General features: G+C 37.0%; 1 pseudogene across 1 annotated transcript; it reads left to right on the top strand.

Annotated features, from left to right (window-relative positions):
* The first annotated feature begins 7,209 nt into the window (after window positions 1-7,209).
* LOC309844210 (OCIA domain-containing protein 1 pseudogene) lies at window positions 7,210-8,595 on the top strand (annotated as a pseudogene). The gene has a single exon. The product of its transcript is annotated as an OCIA domain-containing protein 1 pseudogene (transcript).
* Window positions 8,596-19,977: the final 11,382 nt, after the last annotated feature.

Raw genomic sequence — 19,977 nt, 5'->3', positions numbered from 1 at the left:
ATAATTATGAATATTCATAATTTGTGTAATTATGAATATTCAGACAAATATTACATTATTTGTCTGAATTTTGTGTAGTTTGTGGTATCTGTCAGCTCAGAATGTGTGATTTTTTGTGTATGATTTCTTTTCTCTTTCTAAATACCCACTTTTATCCCGATATTTGTACTTGGAATTTGGTGTTATTTTTTTCTTAAAGAGAGCTCTTAGAATTATTTAACCTTTAGTTCACACAAGACCTGTAGGTAAAGTGCTCAGTGGGCCTGTTAGAACAAAGAGCTTATTCTCCCTCCCATTTTTAGAACAAGCTGTCTGTTTTGGGGCCTTCTTTGCTAATACAAGTTTTTATATGTGACATAATGGGGTCTAAAACTTGTTTCCAATGTAATATATTGCCCAGTAAGGAGGTTGTTGGGGAGGAGACCAAAGCAGAGTAGCCATATAATTTATCATCCAAATAGGATACTTTGAAGAATGTTCAACTACTAACTGAATAGGGGACCAGGACAACAGAAACAAATAGTCTAGTTGAAGCAAACTGAGCCAGCATCCCCTTGCCTCCTTTAACTACTAGATGCTACAGAAAGCCTCCAAAGAAAAAATTTCAACAGACCAAACAGGCTTAGGCTGGTTCATAAGTTAGAATTTATATACGCATGTACATGCACATGAATTTATATATGTATATGTATAGCTATGTGTTTCTGCATGTGTGTGTATCTGTGCACATACACTTATATCTGTATAAAGTATGCATCTGTACCTGCAAGTGTTTATGTGTGTGTATATATGTATATATGCATATGGTTTACAAATTCAAACTTTTGTGTATGTTTACCTGTGTGTGTACAAATATACATGTATATACATGTATGCACATGTGTGCATATATATACATATAGATGTGTATTTTTTTAATTTTTGAAAAATAAAAAAATTGATTTTTTTAAATACTTAATATCATTTCAGGAATGTACTTTCTTTGGGAACAATTTAAGACGTGTTTTTAGTGTTGCTTTGTACTCAAAAGACACAGATACCCAAAAACAAAATTAGGGAATTTCTTAAGGAAGAATAAATAAATGCAAGAATAAATTACTTGCATTGTTGGTCTTCCTTAGGAAAGCCAGTTCTCCATTATTAGCCCAGTAGGAAAACTACAGGAACCAATGCTTTCTCAGTACTCCGTCACGGCAGAGGTGAGAGTGGGTGATAAGGGAGATAATCAAATGGTTCTAAAAACAAGAGCTACATTAGGTGTTTCTGGGTGTCTATTTTCCCTGTATCCCATCCCCAAATCTCCCTCTTTCTAGGCAACTATCCCCAAAAGAATATGCTTCAGGAGAAGCATCTGATGAAATAAGGAAATATGGCTAGAATTCTCACAATTTTGTATTCAGAATAATTTCCTTAGACTCTGGAATTTAAAGCCAGACATTGCCAAAAAAAAAAAAAAATCATCAGAATCTTGGCATATGGTTTTTAAGTTTCTGAAAATCTCAAATATCACCAACTGACTCTGTATCTATTTCCTATTTGGAAAGGAATCTATCATCTCACGTTTCCAAAAACACAAGAAGGGCTTTCATAAGAAGAGGTTCTTGACACACATGTCAGTCAATGCAGCTTTCCAAATGCAAGGTGACAGCAGAGTCATTAGAAGAAAATATACACTTGGTGTGACTTCACATTCGAGTGGCTTTTCAGTTTCTTGTTTGACAGTATGTTAAAGGCAGTGAAAAGTGAAAATATGCAATACAGAGAAAACAAAACTGCTCAATCCTTATCGTCCACGATTAAATCAAAATTTAGAGTAAGACAGTTTTTTTTTTTTTAAATGGATTCTTTGGGGGGCACCTGACTGGTTCAGTGGGTGGAGCATGCCTCTCTCCATCTTGGGGTTGTGAGTTTGAGCCCCACATTGGGTGTGGAGATTACTTAAAAATAAAATATTTGGGGGCACCTGAATAGATCAGTCAGTTAAGCATCTGACTGGATTTTGTCTCAGGTCATGATCTCAGGGTTGTGGGATTGAGCCCACATCAGGCTCTGTACTTGGCACAGATTCCACTTGTCCTTCTTCCTCTGTTTCTCCCACTCTCTCTCTCTCTCTTTCTCTCAAATAAATAAATAAGTAAAACCTTATAACAAAATAAAAATAAGTCTTAAAAAAATAGACTCATCCCTGTGTCATGAAAAATAAATTCAAAAACAGTTCACTTTTAATAGAAATTGGAATATAGTAAATAGAACCATATGGGGTTTTTTTGGGAGGTTTTAGTAAAAATGGTACTGGGTTTATCTTCTGTTTTGTCAATTCTCTAATACTCTGTACTAAGTGTAGTTGTCATTGTCCCCATTATCATCATCAACAATAACCTTGAAGGGAAATTTCCTACAGAATGAATGAATGGATGGATGGATGAAGCACAGAAGCTTAGAGAACTGAAAGCCTCTGTTTGGCTCTGCCTGTCAAGACAGGGCCTGAATTTTGATTTGGGCCTTCCTCCTTCACAAGGTCCCTTGGTGCTGCGTCACTCTTTTCTGCAACTCTTGTCATTTTTCTTATTCCCTTTTTTCTCTTTGTCTTCATTTCCTTTATCTTACGTACACAGAACTAAGTTAATGGTGCTTTGCTTATGGCACACCATTACCCCTAGTTTGTTCACTTTACTTTATTATATTATCTGTCTGCTTTGTTTCTCTGTCTACATCACATTTCCTGTCCTGATCTTTAGATACCTACTTCACTGTATTTAAAGTAGCCCCTAATATACTGTCCTCATGTGTATTAGATAAATATGCTTCCTTAGTTGGTGGGAGTCAAGATGGTGGAGAAGTAGCAGACTGAGATGACATCAGGTTGCAGGAATTCAGCAATATAGGTATCAAACCATTCCAAACGCCTATAAGTCCAACAGGAGATTGAAGAGAAGAAGAGCAGCAATCCTAGAAACAGAAAATCGACCACTTTCTGCAAGGTAGGATGTGTGGAGAAGAGAATCCAAAGCGAAGGAAGATAGACTGTGGGGAATGGGCCATCTCCCAGCAAGCGGTGGAGCAACAGAGCACAAAATCTGAACTTTTAGAAGTCTGCTCCACTAAGGGACATTGATCCAGAGGTTAAGCGGGGATGGAGCCCTCACAGGGACAGTGTGGTCTCAGATGCCGCAGGGTCACCAAAGGATCAGGAGTGTCTGAGTGTAACAGAGCTCACAGGTATCAGAGCGGGGAAGAGAGCTATAGAGATGGAACCAAGGAGTGAGCTCTTAGTGGGGTTACCTTAAACCGTGAACTGTGGCACAGTCAGGCCACTGCTCTTTGAGCAGGGATCCCACAAGTAGAGATCTGGGGAGACCCACCTTCATCCACTGGAAGAGCAGAGTGGCAGGAATCTGATGGATTTGGAGACTCCAAACAGGGCTGTGTGCCAGAGACAGAAATGCTCGGTCACAGGCCAGGTGAGATCAGAGCACAGCTGGAGACCAGGCAGACGGGAGTGATTGAGTGCTTTTCTCCAAAGGCACACTGAGGAGTGGGGCCCTAAGCTCTCAACTCCTCCAGGCTGGAAATTGGGAGGCTGCCATTTTCATTTCCATCCTCCAGAGCTCTATGAAAAGTGTTCAGGGAACAATAGCTCTCAAGAGCGAACCTGAGCAGATTATTTAGCCCAGCCCCTAGCAAAGGTGGCACAACTCCACCTCAGGCAAAGACATTTGAGAATCACTACAACAGGATCCTCCTCCAGAAGATCAGCAAGAACATCCAGCCAAGGCCAAGCTCTCTGATCAAGGAGAACAGCGGAATTCCAGAGGAAGGGAAAGCAAAGCATGGAATTCATGGTTTTCTCCCATTATTCTTTAGTCTTGCAAAGTTAATTAAATTCTTTTAATTTTATTTTTTCTTATTCTGCTTTTTTTAATTTTTCTTCTTTCCTCTATTAATATTTCTTAACTAGTTTATCTTAACAATACCTTTCTAAAAAGAAAAAAATCTCTTTAAATCTTCATTATTTTAGTCCTATTTTACCCTTCATTGTATCTAACTTTATTTTTTGTATACATATAAGGCTTTTTCTTCTAAAAAATTTTTGGGTTATGATTTCTTCTAATTGATCAAAATATACCCTAAATCTAGAACAGGGATTTGTTCCAGTCTCCAGCCTGAGCAAACTCTCTCCACTTCCTTTTCTTTCTTTTTCCAACCAGTTTATCTTATCAATTCCTTTTTTAGAATTTTTTAAAAATTTTCATCATTACAGTCTTATTCCATCACTTCATCGTGTTTACCCTTATTTTTGTGTATATAAATAAGTTTTCTTTTTTAAAAATTTTGGGAGGTAGTTTCTTCTAAGAGACAGAAATACACCCAAAATCAAATGGGTGGCTCTGTTCTATTTACCAATTTTTTTGGTAAATTTTTAAAAAATTTTTTAAATTTATTTTATATTTCTTTTTACCCCTTTTCTTCTTCTGATTTGGCTAGTGTATCTTTTTCTTGGGTCTTTGCCACCCTTATAGTATTTTATTCTCTCATTCATATATTTTTATCTGGATAAAAAGACAAGGTGGAAAAACTCACCACAAAAAAACAAGAGACAGTACCAAAGGCTAGGGACCTAATCAATACAGACATTGGTAATATGTCAGATCTAGAGTTCAGAATGACAATTCTCAAGGTCACAATGACAATTCTCAATTATTTTTTGAGCTGGGCTCAAAAAAGGCATGGGAGATAAGATATTAGAGAAACCCTGTCCAGAGAAATGAAAGCCCTTTTTGGAGAAATAAAAGAACTAAAATCTAAACTAGCTGAAATCAAAAAAGCTATTAGTGAGGTGCAATAAAAAATGAAGGCTCTTACTGCTAGGATAAATAAGGCAGAAGAGAGAATTAGTGATATAGAAGACCAAATGATGGAGAATAAAGAAGCTGAGCAAAAGAGAGACAAACAACTACTGGACCACAAGGGGAGAATTCGAGAGGTAAGTGATACCATAAGACGAAACAGTATTAGAACAATTGGGATTCTGGAAGAAGAAGAAAGAGAGAAGGGGGCAGAAGGTATATTGGAATGAATTACTGTAGAGAATTTCCCAAATATGGCAAAGGGAACAAGCATCAAAATCCAGGAGGCACAGAGAACCCCCTCAAAATCAATAAAAATAGATCCACACCACATCATCTGCTAGTAAAACTTACAAGTCTTAGTGACAAAGAGAAAATCCTAAAAGCACCCTGGGACAAGAAGTCTGTAACATACAATGGTAAAAATATTAGATTGGCAACAGACTTATCCACAGAGACCAGACAGGCCAGAAAGAAATGGCATGATATAATTAGAGCACTAAATGAGAAAAACATGCAGCCAAAAATACTATATCCAGCTAGGCTATCATTGAAGATAGAAGGAGAGATTAAAAGCTTCCAGGACAAACAAAAACTAAAACAATTTGTAAACAACAAACCACCCCTACAGGAAAAATTGAAAGGGCTCCTCTAAGCAAAGAGAGAGCATAAAAGAATAGATCACAAAGGAACAGATATAACAGTAACAGTTACCTTACAGGCAATACAATGGCACTAAATTCATATTTTCACTAGTTACCCTGAATGTAAAAGGCTCAATGCCCCGAATTAAAAGACACAGAGTATCTGAATGGATAAAAAAACAAAACCCGTACATAAGCTGTCTACAAGAAACACATTTTAGATTTAAAGACACTTCCAGATTTAAAGTGAAAGGGTGGAAAATAATTTACCATGCTAATGGACATCAAAAGAAAGCTGGGGTGGCAATCCTTATATGAGATAAACTAGATTTTAAGCCAAAGACTATATCATACTCAAATGGTCTGTCCAACAAGAAGATCTAACAATTTTAAATATCTATGCCCCTAACATTGGAGCAGCCAACCACATAAACCAATTAATAACAAAATCAAAGAACCACATCGACAATAATACAGTAATAGTAAGGGATTTTAACACCTCCCTCACTGAAATGGACAGGTTATCCAAGCAAAAGATCAACAAGGAAATATAGGCCTTAAATGACACACTGAACCAGATGGACATCACAGATATTTTCAGAACTTTCCATCCCAAAGCAACAGAATATACATTCATCTCTAGTGCACATGGAACATTCTCCAGAATAGATCATATCCTGGGTCACAAATCAGGTCTCAACCAGTACCAAAAGATTGGGATCATTCCCTGCATATTTTCAGACCACAAGGCTCTGAAGCTAGAACCCAATCACAAGAGGAAATTTGGAAAGAACCCAAATACGTGGAGGCTAAAGAGCATTCTACTAAGGAATGAAAAAGTGCTCCACATCCCTTGGCTTTAGGGAAATACAAATCAGAATCACAATGAGATACCACCTCACATCAGTCAGAATGGCTAAAATTAACAAGTCAGGAAATGACAGATGTTGGCGAGGATGCAGAGAAAAGGGGAGCCTTCCTACACTGTTTGTAGGAATGCTAGCTGGCGCAGCCACTCTGGAAAACAACATGGAGTTTCCTCAAAAAGTTGAAAATAGAGCTACCCTATGAACCAGCAATTGCGCTATTGGGTATTTACCTAAAGATACAAATGTAGTGATCCAAAGGGACATGTGCACCCAAATGTTTATAGCAGCAATGTTCACAATCCCAAACTATAGAAAGAATCTAGATGTCCATCAACAGATGAATGGATAAAGAAGATCACACACACACAATGGAATACTATGCAACTATCAAAAGAAACAAAATCTTGCCATTTGCAACAACATTGGTTCAACTAGAGAGAATTATGCTTAGTGAAATAAGTCAATCAGAGAAAGACAATTATCATATGATCTCCCTGATATGAGGAATTTGAGAGGCAAATTTGGGGGCCTGGGGGGTAGGGAAGGAAAAAAATTAAACAAGATGGGATCGGGAGGGAGACAAACCATAAGAGACTCTTATTCTCACAAAAAACTGAGGGTTGCCAGGGGTAGGGAGGGAGGCTGGGAGAGGGTGGTTGGGTTATGGACATTGGGGAGGGTATGTGCTATTTTGAGTGCTGTGAAGTACGTAAACCTGGCGATTCACAGACCTGTACCCATGGGGATAAAAATACATTATATGTTTATTTAAAAAATTTTTTTAATTAAAAAAAAATTTTTTAAGTCTTTGTCCACAACAACAACAAAAAAGCATCCTTAAAATGGTCCCCACCCCCAACTCTGCTGCGGTGCCGGGCGCCTGAGGGTTTCCGGGGGCTCTTCTTCCTCCTTGAGCCCTCTCGGGTCCCCTCGAGGCCTTCTGCCCCCGATTGCCTCGGCTCGCCGCGCGATCGCTGCTGTGGTCCGGAGGAAAAATGAATGGGAGAGCTGATTTTCAAGAGGCGAATGCAGAAGTTTCATGACCAATTCCCCACATAGGGGCTGATTACATTCCAACAGAGGAAGAAAGAAGAGTCTTCGCAGAGTGCAACGATGAAAGCTTCTGGTTCAGATCTGTGCCTTTGGCTGCAACAAGTATGTTGATTACTCAAGGATTAATTAGTAAAGGAATCCTTTCAAGTCATCCCAAATATGGTTCCATCCCTAAACTTATATTTGCTTGTATCATGGGATACTTTGCTGGAAAGCTTTCTTACGTGAAAACTTGCCAAGAGAAGTTCAGAAATCTTGAGAATTCCCCTCTTGGAGAAGCTTTACGCTCAGGACAGGCACGGCGATCTTCACCATCCGGGCACTATTCTCAGAAGTCAAAATATGACTCAAATTTGAGTGGTCATTCATCCTTTGTGACGTCTCCAGCAGCAGACAACATAGAAAAAGAGATGCTTCCTCATTATGAGCCAATTCCATTCAGTGCTTCTATGAATGAATCTACTCCCACTGGTATTACTGATCATGTTGCCCAAGGACCTGATCCCTACCCTGAAGAAAGTCCTAAGAAAAAAAATATTACATATGAGGAATTAAGGACTAAGAACAGAGAGTCATATGAAGTAACTTTAACACATAAGACTGACCCCTCAGTCAGGCCTATACAGGAAAGAATGCCAAAAAAAGAAGTCAAAGTAAACAAATATGGAGATACTTGGGATGAGTGAAAAATTGCATCATTGGACCTACTGAAGGCGTTTCAATATCCAGCTTCATCTAGGTGGTCATGAAAATCTGCATGCCTTGAGCCCAGCAGCAGTCTTCATAAACACATTTAAAACTAGACCCTGGGTTATTGTGGTTTGGCTTATTAAAATGATGTTTAAAAACACAGATTTTAATGTGAATGTTGTGTGGCTGTATTCTTGAAGAACTGTTTGAATGATGGTATTATACTAGAATCACATACAGTTTGTGAAATTGTTTAAGTTACAGGGTAAGGATACTCTCTTAAGAAACTGTAAAGAGATTGTCTGCTCTGGGATCAGCATATATGAAAATACATACCTGTATGTTGAATTGGGGTGGGTGGGGGGAGCAAGCATAATTTTAAGTGTTAAGCTTTACATCCAGAAATTATTAAAAAGCCTTTCTCCAGTGTTTGCTGTATTCACTTATTAATGTTTATGGTGAATAAAACATGAAGGAACATGCAAAAAAAAAGGCATCTTTAAAATGCTTTTGTATTTTACAAAATTTCACAAATGATACTAGATTTAGATTTGAATCTCATAATGTGTTAACAGGGGTTTTTTTACTTAAACTGTTCTAGAATTCTAACCTCATTTTATTTGTTAATCTAGCTGATTGATTCTGACAGCAATCTGATAATGCACCATGTGCTTCTACCTCATCTATCAAAAACCAAATTTTGCCCAATAAAAATGCTGCTGTGAGCTTCCTCAAACATGTCTCCTTAGGGGTCTGTGCCAGAGTTTCTCTAAGGTATATACACAAAAATGGGCTTATGAGCTCTAAAGGTACGTCTGTATTTAATGTTCAGAAGCACTGTCAGGATCGATACTCCTCAAACGACTATATATAAGAATTCCTGCCACCATGGTCTTCGCATCTTCACTGTGACTTTCTCACTTTAGGTCTTTGGCAAAATTGGTGTTATTCATAAATTTAATTTATGTTTTTCTAATTATTGAAAAAATGAACATCTCTTTATATACATCTTAACCATTTAATTTCCCTTTCTCTGAATTACCTATTCCTTGTCTTTGCCCAATTCTTTATTAGGTTTTCTTTTTTTCCTTGTAAATTGTTAGACATCTCCTCTATGTTCTGGGTATTAATCCCTTCTTATATTTTAGGAGTTTCAAATATCTTGTCTCAATCTAGCATCATATTTTAACTTGTTTATGGCAAATTTTGTTTAACAAAAAAAGTTAATTTGTGATAAAATTCAAACACATGAAATTTTACCTGATGGTTTGTGCTTTGGGGAATCTGATTTTTTTAAAATCCTTCCATAACCCAAAGTCATAAAGATATTTTCATATAGTGTATTATGTTTAGTTTTATAATTTTATCTTTGTCAGTCTAAATCTTTTACTCCTCTGAAGTCCATATGGCATTAGTTATACAGTTTTATTTTTTTCTTTCCATAGAGAAATAGTTTATCCAAGATCATCTATTAATAATCTAACCTATACCTACTAATTTATAATGCTATGACTATCCTATCCCAAATTCCCATATATGTGGATCTAATTCTGGGCTCTTTATATTCTTTCACTAGTTAATTCCCTTTTCTGTGCCTATACAATCTTATTTTTCTTTCTTTGTAATACATCCCAGTATTTGATAAAAGCTTATGTCTATTCATGGCTTTTATTTTTCCATCTAAATTTTGGTAAACCATATTCTCAAAGATTATCAAAGAATCCTTTAGGAATTCTAACTGGAATTGCATTGAGTTTTAAAATATTAATTTGGGAGAGAAATACAGCTTTACTATGTTACATGACCTCATCCTTGATATAGGATCCAGGAGATCCTATATCTCCTGACTTAACTTATTAAGTTTCCTTTTACTAACTTGAAACTTAAAAACATTGTTCTACTTGAAAATCTTGTACATTCTATTAAGATTATTGGACATTTTATAATTTCTATTATTATAATGAAAGAGAGATTCTTTTCTTTTCTTTTTTTTAAGATTTTATTTATTTCTTTGTCAGAGGGAGTGGCAGGCAGAGACAGAGGGAGAATCAGGTTCCCTACCAAGCAAGGAGTCCGATGGGGAACTTGATCCCAGGACCCTGGGATCATGCCCTGAGCAGGAGGCAGATGCCCAACCAACTGAGCCACCTAGACATCCTGAGATCTTATTTGCTTATATGTTCTAATTAGTTTTTATTATATTTTGCAGGAGAATACTATTGACATCTGTATGTTAAACATGTATCCACCATTTCTGATTTAAGTCTTTTCTCTCTTCCATTAACTCTTCTTTTCTCTTTCTGGGGTTTCTGAGGTGCATAGATGGCTCAGTCAGTTGAGCATCCAGCTATTGATTTCAGCTCTGGTCATGATCTTAGGATCATGAGATTAGCTGTGATGTCACATTGGGCTCTGTGCTTGGTGGGGAGTCTGCTTGAGATTCTCTCTCCATTAGGCCCTCACCCCCTCATGTTCTCTCTTGCTCTCTTTCTCTAAAATAAATAAATAAATATTTCTAAAAAGTTATTGACATTTCTATATCTAGCCTTCATATTTCTTAATTTTTCTCTCATTCTTCTCATTTATTACCCTTTTCTGATGCCTTCACAGACTCCCTCAATCTAATTTTCCAATGCATTATTCTTACCTCAGCTGCATTCATTCTTCACTTCAACCCATCCACTGAGTTACTTCAAAAGCTCAAATGTAAACTAAAGTCCACTGAGTAATTGATGCCACATAGTGTAAAAGAATCACCCGGGTGATCTCTGCCCAAATTTCTGATGCACAAAATTGTGTGATAATAAAATATTTTCTTAAATATTTCATAAGTTTGGTACAGTTTATCACACAACTGATAACCAGTTCATCATAAGATGATGATAAATAAAGCTGCTACTTTGAGAGACAAATTAATCAAATTCCATTATAGATTTTGAAAATTAAAATAACCTAAATCTTGTTTAATGTAGATTTTAAAAAGAAAATAAAAGGCTGGTCCCCATGCAGATGATCTCTTCTGGACTCTAACATCTCAATAGTGTCATAGGAGTCAAGGCATTGTAGAAATGTCAAGCTCCCAGGGACGTTGTACATCATTAGACTCATCTGTGTGGACCATTTGGGGGGCACTTCTGTTCTTAGTGCTATGGCCTATTTATTAACTGAAGTAGCTAGCCTCATTATGAATACATCAAAATGTGCTTGTGTTTGCTCTTTGGATTCTCAGAGTGATTTTTAAAACACCTTTTTGATATGCTAAGAGCCTTTAACGAGGACAGAAACCATCAATTCAAAAAAAAAAAAATTAGGCTGCAAAAAGAATAGTTATCTTTTTTGCTATTAGTTGACAGTCCACATATAGAGGTCATACAATGGATTGTCATTTGTCAATAGGCCCCACTAAATAAGACAACCTACTACTGACCTTGAAGAAAACAAACATATATTTGCCTTTAATTTGCCTGGATTATATAAACTTCAAAAGCTAGTTGCCCAGGAGAGAGCAGGGATGTAAGGAGATGTGGGGGTGGAGTCAGATACACCCCGCCCACTGTACTACGTGGAAGGAGTAGAAAGGTCCTGGAGAACTTTGGGGTTTTTTTCCTCTACTTAACCTCAGTTTCCTCATCCATGAAAGGAAAATAACAATACCCATTCTCAGCGTTGGTATGAGAATTTAGTGAGAATTTATACCTAAACTGCCTGAGAAGTACTCAATAAATGATAACTGCCACTTTTATTATTACCAACATCACCATCAGTAATAGGAGAGGATAAATTTCAGTAGTTCAGAGCAGGGTTAAAACCTAGAAAGACCATCAAAAGAAAATCTTTCATCAAGATGTCACTCCCAAACCAGTGAAGTTATAGATTATCTAGAAAATCACCAGAAATACCATAACTAAGTCATTTGGAAGCACCGGACCAGAATCCAGGAAGTCAGTTTACTATTCAAATGGAGTCTAGAGGGTGGAGACCTTCTAGAGATTTGACTTGTATAGCCTGTCCCCCTCCTTCTGATATTTTGAAGGGGCAATTTACCTTGATTAACTCCTACTATAATATTCAAGAGCAGGGAATTCATTTTGGTGATGGGGTAATAAAAATAAAATGGGAGGGGGAAATGTCCCTAAGAGCTCCTTTTGAAGAGAACATTCACTTTGGAAAGAATACTTTGATAAAGGTAGCAGACACTGGTGGTACTCAGCCTAAATCTCTTTTGGATCCCTCTTCCTGTTTCTTTATGCCCTTCTGTGCAATTTCAATGTATACTTGCCTCTCAGGGCCCACAGGGGTACCTTTTCTTTGCTGGATGGACCTTAGTCAACAGAAGTCCCCTTAGCCTACGCATATACAAGTACATGAGTCTATTACCCTTCAAGTTGGCCCTTGGCCAATGATTGATGGTACCAGAACATGGAAGCCCAGCCTTCTTGCCTCACAGTACAAACTATGAGGTATAATTTATACTCCATAAAACCAAGTCAAGTCTAGGACTTAGCCTGTGGTTCCACCTTTGCTTGGCTTCTTCCTTTTGTTTTCTACTCTCCTCACTTTCCTAGTTTCCCCTGGGAACACCTTAAATAAACTACTTACACTAAAATTTTCATCTAGGTGCACCTGAGTGGCTCAGCTGGTTAATTGTCTGACTTTGGCTCAGGTCATGATCTCAGGGTCTTGGGATCAAGCCCCACATTGGGCTCCCTGTTCAGCAGGGAGTCTGCTTCGCCCTTTCACTATCCTTCTATGCTCTCCTCCTCTCTTTCTCTCTCTCAAATAAACAAAATCTTTTAAAAAAATAAAAATTAAATAAAGTTTTCATCTAAGTGTGTGCCTCTGGGAGCCCAACGTGTCAATGAGCCACTTAGGTACTGGCTACAACCCCAACAGCATGCATAGGTAACAAAAGATAATTGCTATCTGCCTTCTAAAAATAGGGGGGTCCTATTAATCAGAAGGCTCTGTGTTTCAGTGGATTTGAAAATATAAATTGAGTAGTAGTTGCTGAGACTGAGCTGGTGATTCATGTTAGAGAGCCACTCCCCACCACCACCACATACACACATATATACAAATCATCTCCTCCGTGAAATGTCAAGTAATGTCTATGTCACGCTCTAAGACGTTCACACACAGGTAGAGTCTTCTGAAGAACTGAACCAAGTGCTGAGTTCTTCACTGGGATGGGTAAAAAACAAAACAGAAATTTTCCTTGTGCACCTACACAGGACCACAGAATTAGGGCACATTTCACTGCAGGTACACATATAAAAAACTTTAAAAAAAGCTTTTAAGTTGTGATCAACAACATGAAATGGAAAACAGTAACTATTAGCCCGACCCTAAACTAGTTGCCTTCTTTCATCAGCCCTTTAGCAATCCACTTTTCCCATTTTAGCTATGCTCCACTCTTCTCCCTTCTGCATTCTCATCTCTCTTACATTCATCTGGCCAATGCAAATAATGTAGATATACTAACATTTGAGAATGCTTAAACCATTTGGGCCAAGTTTCACATTCTGTTATCAAAAGTCTAACATAATTAAAACATTTCCTTCCCTCCTTCCTTCAGTAATCAAACACCATGCTCTAACCTGTCAACTCTTCAGCAGCTCTTTTCCTGTCTTTCCATGTCTCCATCCTTTGGGTGTGCTCCTATCTCCCTATAATTGAAGGCTGATGTCATCTTGAAAGAACATGCACTCTATTTTCAGAGGCTCTGTCATCAATGCAGCTGTCTGGCATCCTGTCATTGCCCATCTCTGTCAGTTAATACAGAAACACAATCCTTCGGTGACATTATGCAAATATGTAACCTTCCCTGGAGACTTTTTGCTTGGATGCCAATATCTAGGTTGCACTGAAATAATACATTGTCCATTTAGACAGCTGTAACCTACTCCAATGTGTGTCAGAAAAACAAAGAAAAATTATCTTGATCTCATCTGCAAAGGGAATCTATAATTTCTAGAGTGGAGTAATAGCCTAGATCAAAAGCCCCACAAGGAAAAATGCCTTTGAAATACCATAATCCAAGGCATCTAAGAGAAGACCTCAATAGAGGTAGAATTTAAAATTAATTGAGCAGGGGTGCCTGGCTGGTTCAGTTGGACGAGCTTGCAACACTTGATCTTGGGTCATAAGTTCAAGCCTCACATTGGGGTAGAGATTACTTAAATCAGTGAAGAAAGAAACTTAAAATTCATTGAGCAAAATTGCCTTTTCTGGTACTCCAATAGGCAATGTAGACTTTACATGATCCCTACCATATCCAAACAGAAGAGAAAGCAAACGAAACCCACTCTTCCCATTTTTAACCAAGTTTCACTCTCCTCTCTTCTCTATTCTCCTCTCCCTTAGGTTTATCAGGCCAATGCAAGTAATTAAGATACACTAACATTTCAAGATATCAAAGCATATAAGCTATTTTCATTCCCTATGATTGCTCCGCATGGCCATTTTGGCCACCAATAGTCCTAGTTTCCCTTCTTATCCCTCCTTCCTTGCACTCAACAAATACTTCTTAACTATTAACTGTTCTCAGACACTTAGTAAGTCCTGAAAAAATACAACATTGAATCACCAAGGATTGGTTCTCAATGACTTTGCATCCTAGTAGAAAAACCAAGATATGAAATCAGTGAGAGATCACACACTGTTTTGATAACCAGAAGTGCTTCAAGAAGGTAGCATTTATAAGCAAAGATAGAGAAGAAGATTATAATAATTTTCTTGTTGCCACTGTAACAAATTACCACAAACTTAGTGGCTTAAACAGCACAAATTTACTGTCATACAGTTCTGGATGTCAGAAGTCTAATGTAAGTCTTAGGGAGCAAAAATAAATGTGTCAGCAGGGCTGATACCTTCTAGAAGCTCCAGAGGAGAATCCAATCTTCACATTGTCCAGCTCTAAAGTCTTTCTAGGCATTCCTTAACTCATAACCACTTCACTCCCATCTCTGCCTCTGTCTTTATATCACCTTCTTCCAATCTGATCTCTCATATCTCTTCCAAGCATCCTTGTGATTACATCAAGACCACCTGGGTAATAAAAAATAGAATTTTATTATTCTATTTTAAATAATAATAAAATTTAAATAATAATAAATAATATTATTTAAATATAACATTATTTAAATATAATAAATAATAAATAAAATTTTAAATAATAATAAAATTATTATCCCCTTCTCAAGATCCCTAACTAAATCATAGCTACAAGCCCCCCTTTTGCTATGTAAGGTAATATAGTCACAGATTCCAGGAATTAGGGCATGTCCACACCCAAGAGAGGACATTATTCAGCCAACCCCAAAGGTGTTGTAGGTCATGAAAGTTTACTAATTAAAGGCATGGAAGCAGGTGGAGATAGCACCACGTGAGGAATGGCAAGGTGAAGGGTTTATGCAATGAGGATAGGGAATCTTCATGCATGTGGTAGGACAAAATACTACTAAAATAGTACTAAATACTACTAAATGCTACTAAAATGCTACTAAAGAGACTGTAAACTTTATTTAAAGACAACTAGAAGCACTCAAAAGTGTGGAGAGTAATGTTTTTAAATATTAATATGGAAGGAGTGTACAGAATTATTTGGAATATAAGTCTCAAATATAAATCCTACAGGAAAAAAGCAGGTACTTTATTTTTTTTTTTAAAGATTTTAATTTTTTATTTGACAGAGAGAGATTACAAGTAGGCAGAGAGGCAGGCAGAGAGAGAGAGGAGGAAGCAGGCTCCCTGTGGAGCAGAGAGCCTGATGCGGGACTCGATCCCAGGACCCTGAGATCATGACCTGAGCCGAAGGCAGTGGCTTAACCCACTGAGCCACCCAGGCGCCCCCCAAAAGCAGGTACTTTAATGAGTGAGATGCTCTTAGTATAAAAGAACATGGTCCTGGGAAAACAAAGGAGGACCGGAGGACATAGGCCCCATACTAAAAAGGCCAGCACTGGGCAGTCCAGCCAATTGCTGCCCCAGAGAATGTAGGCCCATCAGCATCTTCAAAAGAAGTGAGAAATCAGAATTATATATATTAGCTCCCAATGTTTCAATATTAACAGCTATTCAAAAAATGTTTAAACATTCTAAGAAATATAAAAGATAAAGCATATCTGTGAACTCCACACATCCCACAGCTTGCTGTTTGCAGCCTCTGGTTTAGGGGAAGGCAAAACCAGCCAGGCAACCTTACTTAGTGCTCAAAGCCAACCTCTGCTTTCTCCATGGCATCCTGACTACATTGTGCTTTGTTTCATTTTGCTTTCTTTTTTATAATTTTATTTATAACAATATGTATGTTATTTAGTTATAAAGTAATTCAGCTTGATTACATTTTTAATGCATGGTTTTGAGTTAAAATGTATAGAATTCTCTATCCCCTATATATTGATAAATATATGAATTATTTTTATTAGCAAGTATATCATCTTTTACATCCTGCAATATATATTTCCTACAAGTGCTCATAGTATATTAAAGCCCACTATAGTTTTAAGAAGCTTACATGTATTTAGAGGGAAATACTGTAAATTGTAACTGCTGAACAATTTTCAAACTCACAGATACATGTAATACCATGAATACTTACTATTTCACAAGGTAAAATGTAATCCATTTAACTACTACTTTACAAAAAAGCTACCCTAGCAGGGTCTAGTGAGTTACATTCTTAGGGAACTTGACCAGTATGAGATAGTTTTCTACTGAAATACTGATGCTTCAAGTGTCTCATAAAATATAGTGTATACATATGTGTGTGTGTGTGTAAGGTTTTTATAGTGTAAAAAATTATATCTATATTCCCAGATATATTTTATCCTACTGGCCTGGAGTAGTGGTTCTTAATATTTTTTTCAGCCTGGACACCTATGATGGAGATGTTCACATGTTTACATTTCCATGGCTATGCAGATTTTGCTGAAACAAACTAAAAAACAACTTGGCCCTGAAACGTTTTTAAACAATCCCATGGATGTAATACAGAATTTAGATTTACTTCCTATTTACACTTTCCTTATTCTCACTTTCTTCCTTATTATAAATTTACTCATTTGGTAATTTTTTAAATAATTAAAATTATAACACACATATTTAAGTGATTCGTAATCTCTCATGTATGACCAGCACATTAACAGCACTGTATTCCAGGATCAAGGCTGGGAATATGTGTGATTTCCACTCAGATGATGAATTACAATTCAACCCTTTCTCTCTCATACCAGAAAGCAGGTGAGAGAGATAGGTTTGGGTCCACCTGAATTTTTAAAAGAAGGTAACTCATTTATAAACTTTGGTACTCTTGTTAGTAACAAATGACCTATACTGAGGTTCACCACCCATTTTATCACAGCCATATAAATGTGGCTTGACATCATTTTGAGAACTGCTAGCCTGTTAAATGTAAACTAATGTGTGTTTGCAAAGAAAAAATTCAATTTCATATGTTTGTGCTTTAAGTGGGGGAATAAAAAAATGTGTCTAGCATAGTAATTCTGGATCATCATAGAACATGCATTTGGAGACAGGGTCAGTGGATATTCGTAATTTTTACTATTTTCTCTCTATTAAAGTCACTGTATTCATTCTACCTATCGACCAGAGTTTAATGAAAATATGAAGTGTTATTATAGAAGAAACTACATAAGAAAATTCATTCACCATGCTGAGCCTATGCAGATTTTTAAAATCTCATTATGACCTTAATATGCAATTTCTAATGTTCTTCGTGCCTGGTGATACACAATGGTGTGGGGCAGGAGGGGCAGGGGTGACAGGGAAAAAGTAGCTGAAAGGATTTAGCAGTTTTGAGTTGATAGCAAAGCTCAATATGAGCCAATAGTGGCAGGAGGCAACCGAAAAATCTCACACATTCTTTATTAGAAATGTAATGTTCACAGTGAGGTCTCTTCGGTGACTCTCAGACTATACCTGGATTAATATGTATTGTTTGGGACTCACTTTCTTGAGTGGGATATGGATAAAGAGAAAAAAAATCAGAGTGGGAGGGGTGTTGTTAGAAGACTTGAAATCCTATTGTAAAAACATTGTTTGAGGGCTTTATGCTAGGTGACATAAGCCCTACACAAAAGACAAGTATCATATGACTCCATTTATATGAGGTGCTTAGAGTACTCAAATTCATTGAGACAGAAAGCAGAAAAGTTGCCAGGGACTTGAAGGAAGGGCCAATAAGGAGTTATTGACTAGGCAAAGAATTTCGGTTTTGTAAGATGAAGAGTTCTGGAGATTGGATGTATAATAATGTGACCGTATTTAACACTACTGAACTGTTCACTTAAAAATGGTTAAGAGAGTAAATTTTATGTTATGTGTATATTACCATAAATTAAAAACTCAAAAAGAAATCTGAAAGAAGCAAAAAAGAAAAACTTATGAGGCAAGAGATTAAAAAACAAAGAAGGTAAATCTGTTAAAGAAGGGTCATTATTTGGGAAAAAAATAAACTTATTCTTAAGAATTTAAGAAAAAGTCAATACCAGCTAGTATTAGTTATTGGTACAGATTTTAGCTCAACATAAATACGAATAATTCAACAGTCAGAATTTAAGATATAAAGATAAAATGAACTATTGGGGCACCTGAGTGACTCCGTGGGTTAAAGCCTCTGCCTTTAGCTCAGGTCATGATCCCAGGGTTCTGGGATCAAGCCCCACATTGGGCTCTCTGCTCAGCAGGGAGCCTGCTTCCCTTCCTCTCTCTCTCTGCCTGCCTCTCTGCCTACATGTGATCTCTGTCTGTCAAATAAATAAATAAAATATTTTTTTAAAAAAAGATTTTTAAAAAAAGATAAAATGAACTATTAATATTTGTGGTCCATGATATTAGTTACCCTGAAATAATTCATGCTTCAGGAACCAGTCAGTAGCAAGGAACCATTTCGTAGCAGTGATGTAGTATGAAAGAAAGAACATTAGAGAAAGAGTCAGAAGATATATATGCATGTAAGCCCACTTTATACCATAATGTAGCTTAATGTCCTTATTTGTAAATCAATGACCTGGAAAGGATTTCCAAGTTAAATAACATTAACTCCACTCTACCAGATTTCTATTCAAATAATCAGCTGGGGAAAAAATTATGTAGCAATGTTAGAAACTAGAAAATTTGGAGCAGATACAATACACATTGGTCAGAGCAAAGGAAGACACCAAGATGCTACCCACAACTCTTACTGATGAGAGAGAATCTCAAAGAGTAGAAAGGCTCTTGGAGCATCACATTATCAACTAATTATTCATATAACAGAGTCAAACCTGAATTTATGGCTGAGTCTCAGAAGAGATGGAAAACATCACTTGGAATCACTACAGAACAACAATAGATTAGAGAGGCAAGATTGTAGTTTGACAGAAAATATGATTTGTCTCCTCATTTTATTGAAACTTACTCAAAAGACAATGAGGATAAAATACCTATAAGATTAAATACAGGTCTTTAGCAGCTGAGCTATTTCAACATATTTGTAGAAGATAAAAAACACAGATGGAGGAATGTTGACAAATGAGACAGAATTGTAGAAGTGGTAACCTAGAGTTTAAACAAAATGGGATTCAGGGCCACGGAGAACTAATCAAGCCTCTAGACTTAAGAAAAAGAGCAGGTAAAACAAAGGACAGGAGGGAAAGGGGAGAAGGGCAGAAAACAGGGTAACTGATTTTAAGTCTATGTACATTACAGGAAAGTTTATTCCTTTCCCACTCAACCCTCATAGCTCCGTACTTGCATTGGTGATCTTGGAATAACTAGGATAGCTAGTGAGTGTGTTAATATCTTTGAGTGTATCCCTCCTGATTCTGACACCATGGGTGCGTCTTCAATCTAGTATATTTTTTCACTCTGTAG

Source organism: Mustela nivalis, assembly GCF_964662115.1.
Source record: "Mustela nivalis genome assembly, chromosome: 11".
Taxonomy (NCBI): domain Eukaryota; kingdom Metazoa; phylum Chordata; class Mammalia; order Carnivora; family Mustelidae; genus Mustela; species Mustela nivalis.
This window is presented reverse-complemented; position numbering and strand designations above follow the sequence as displayed.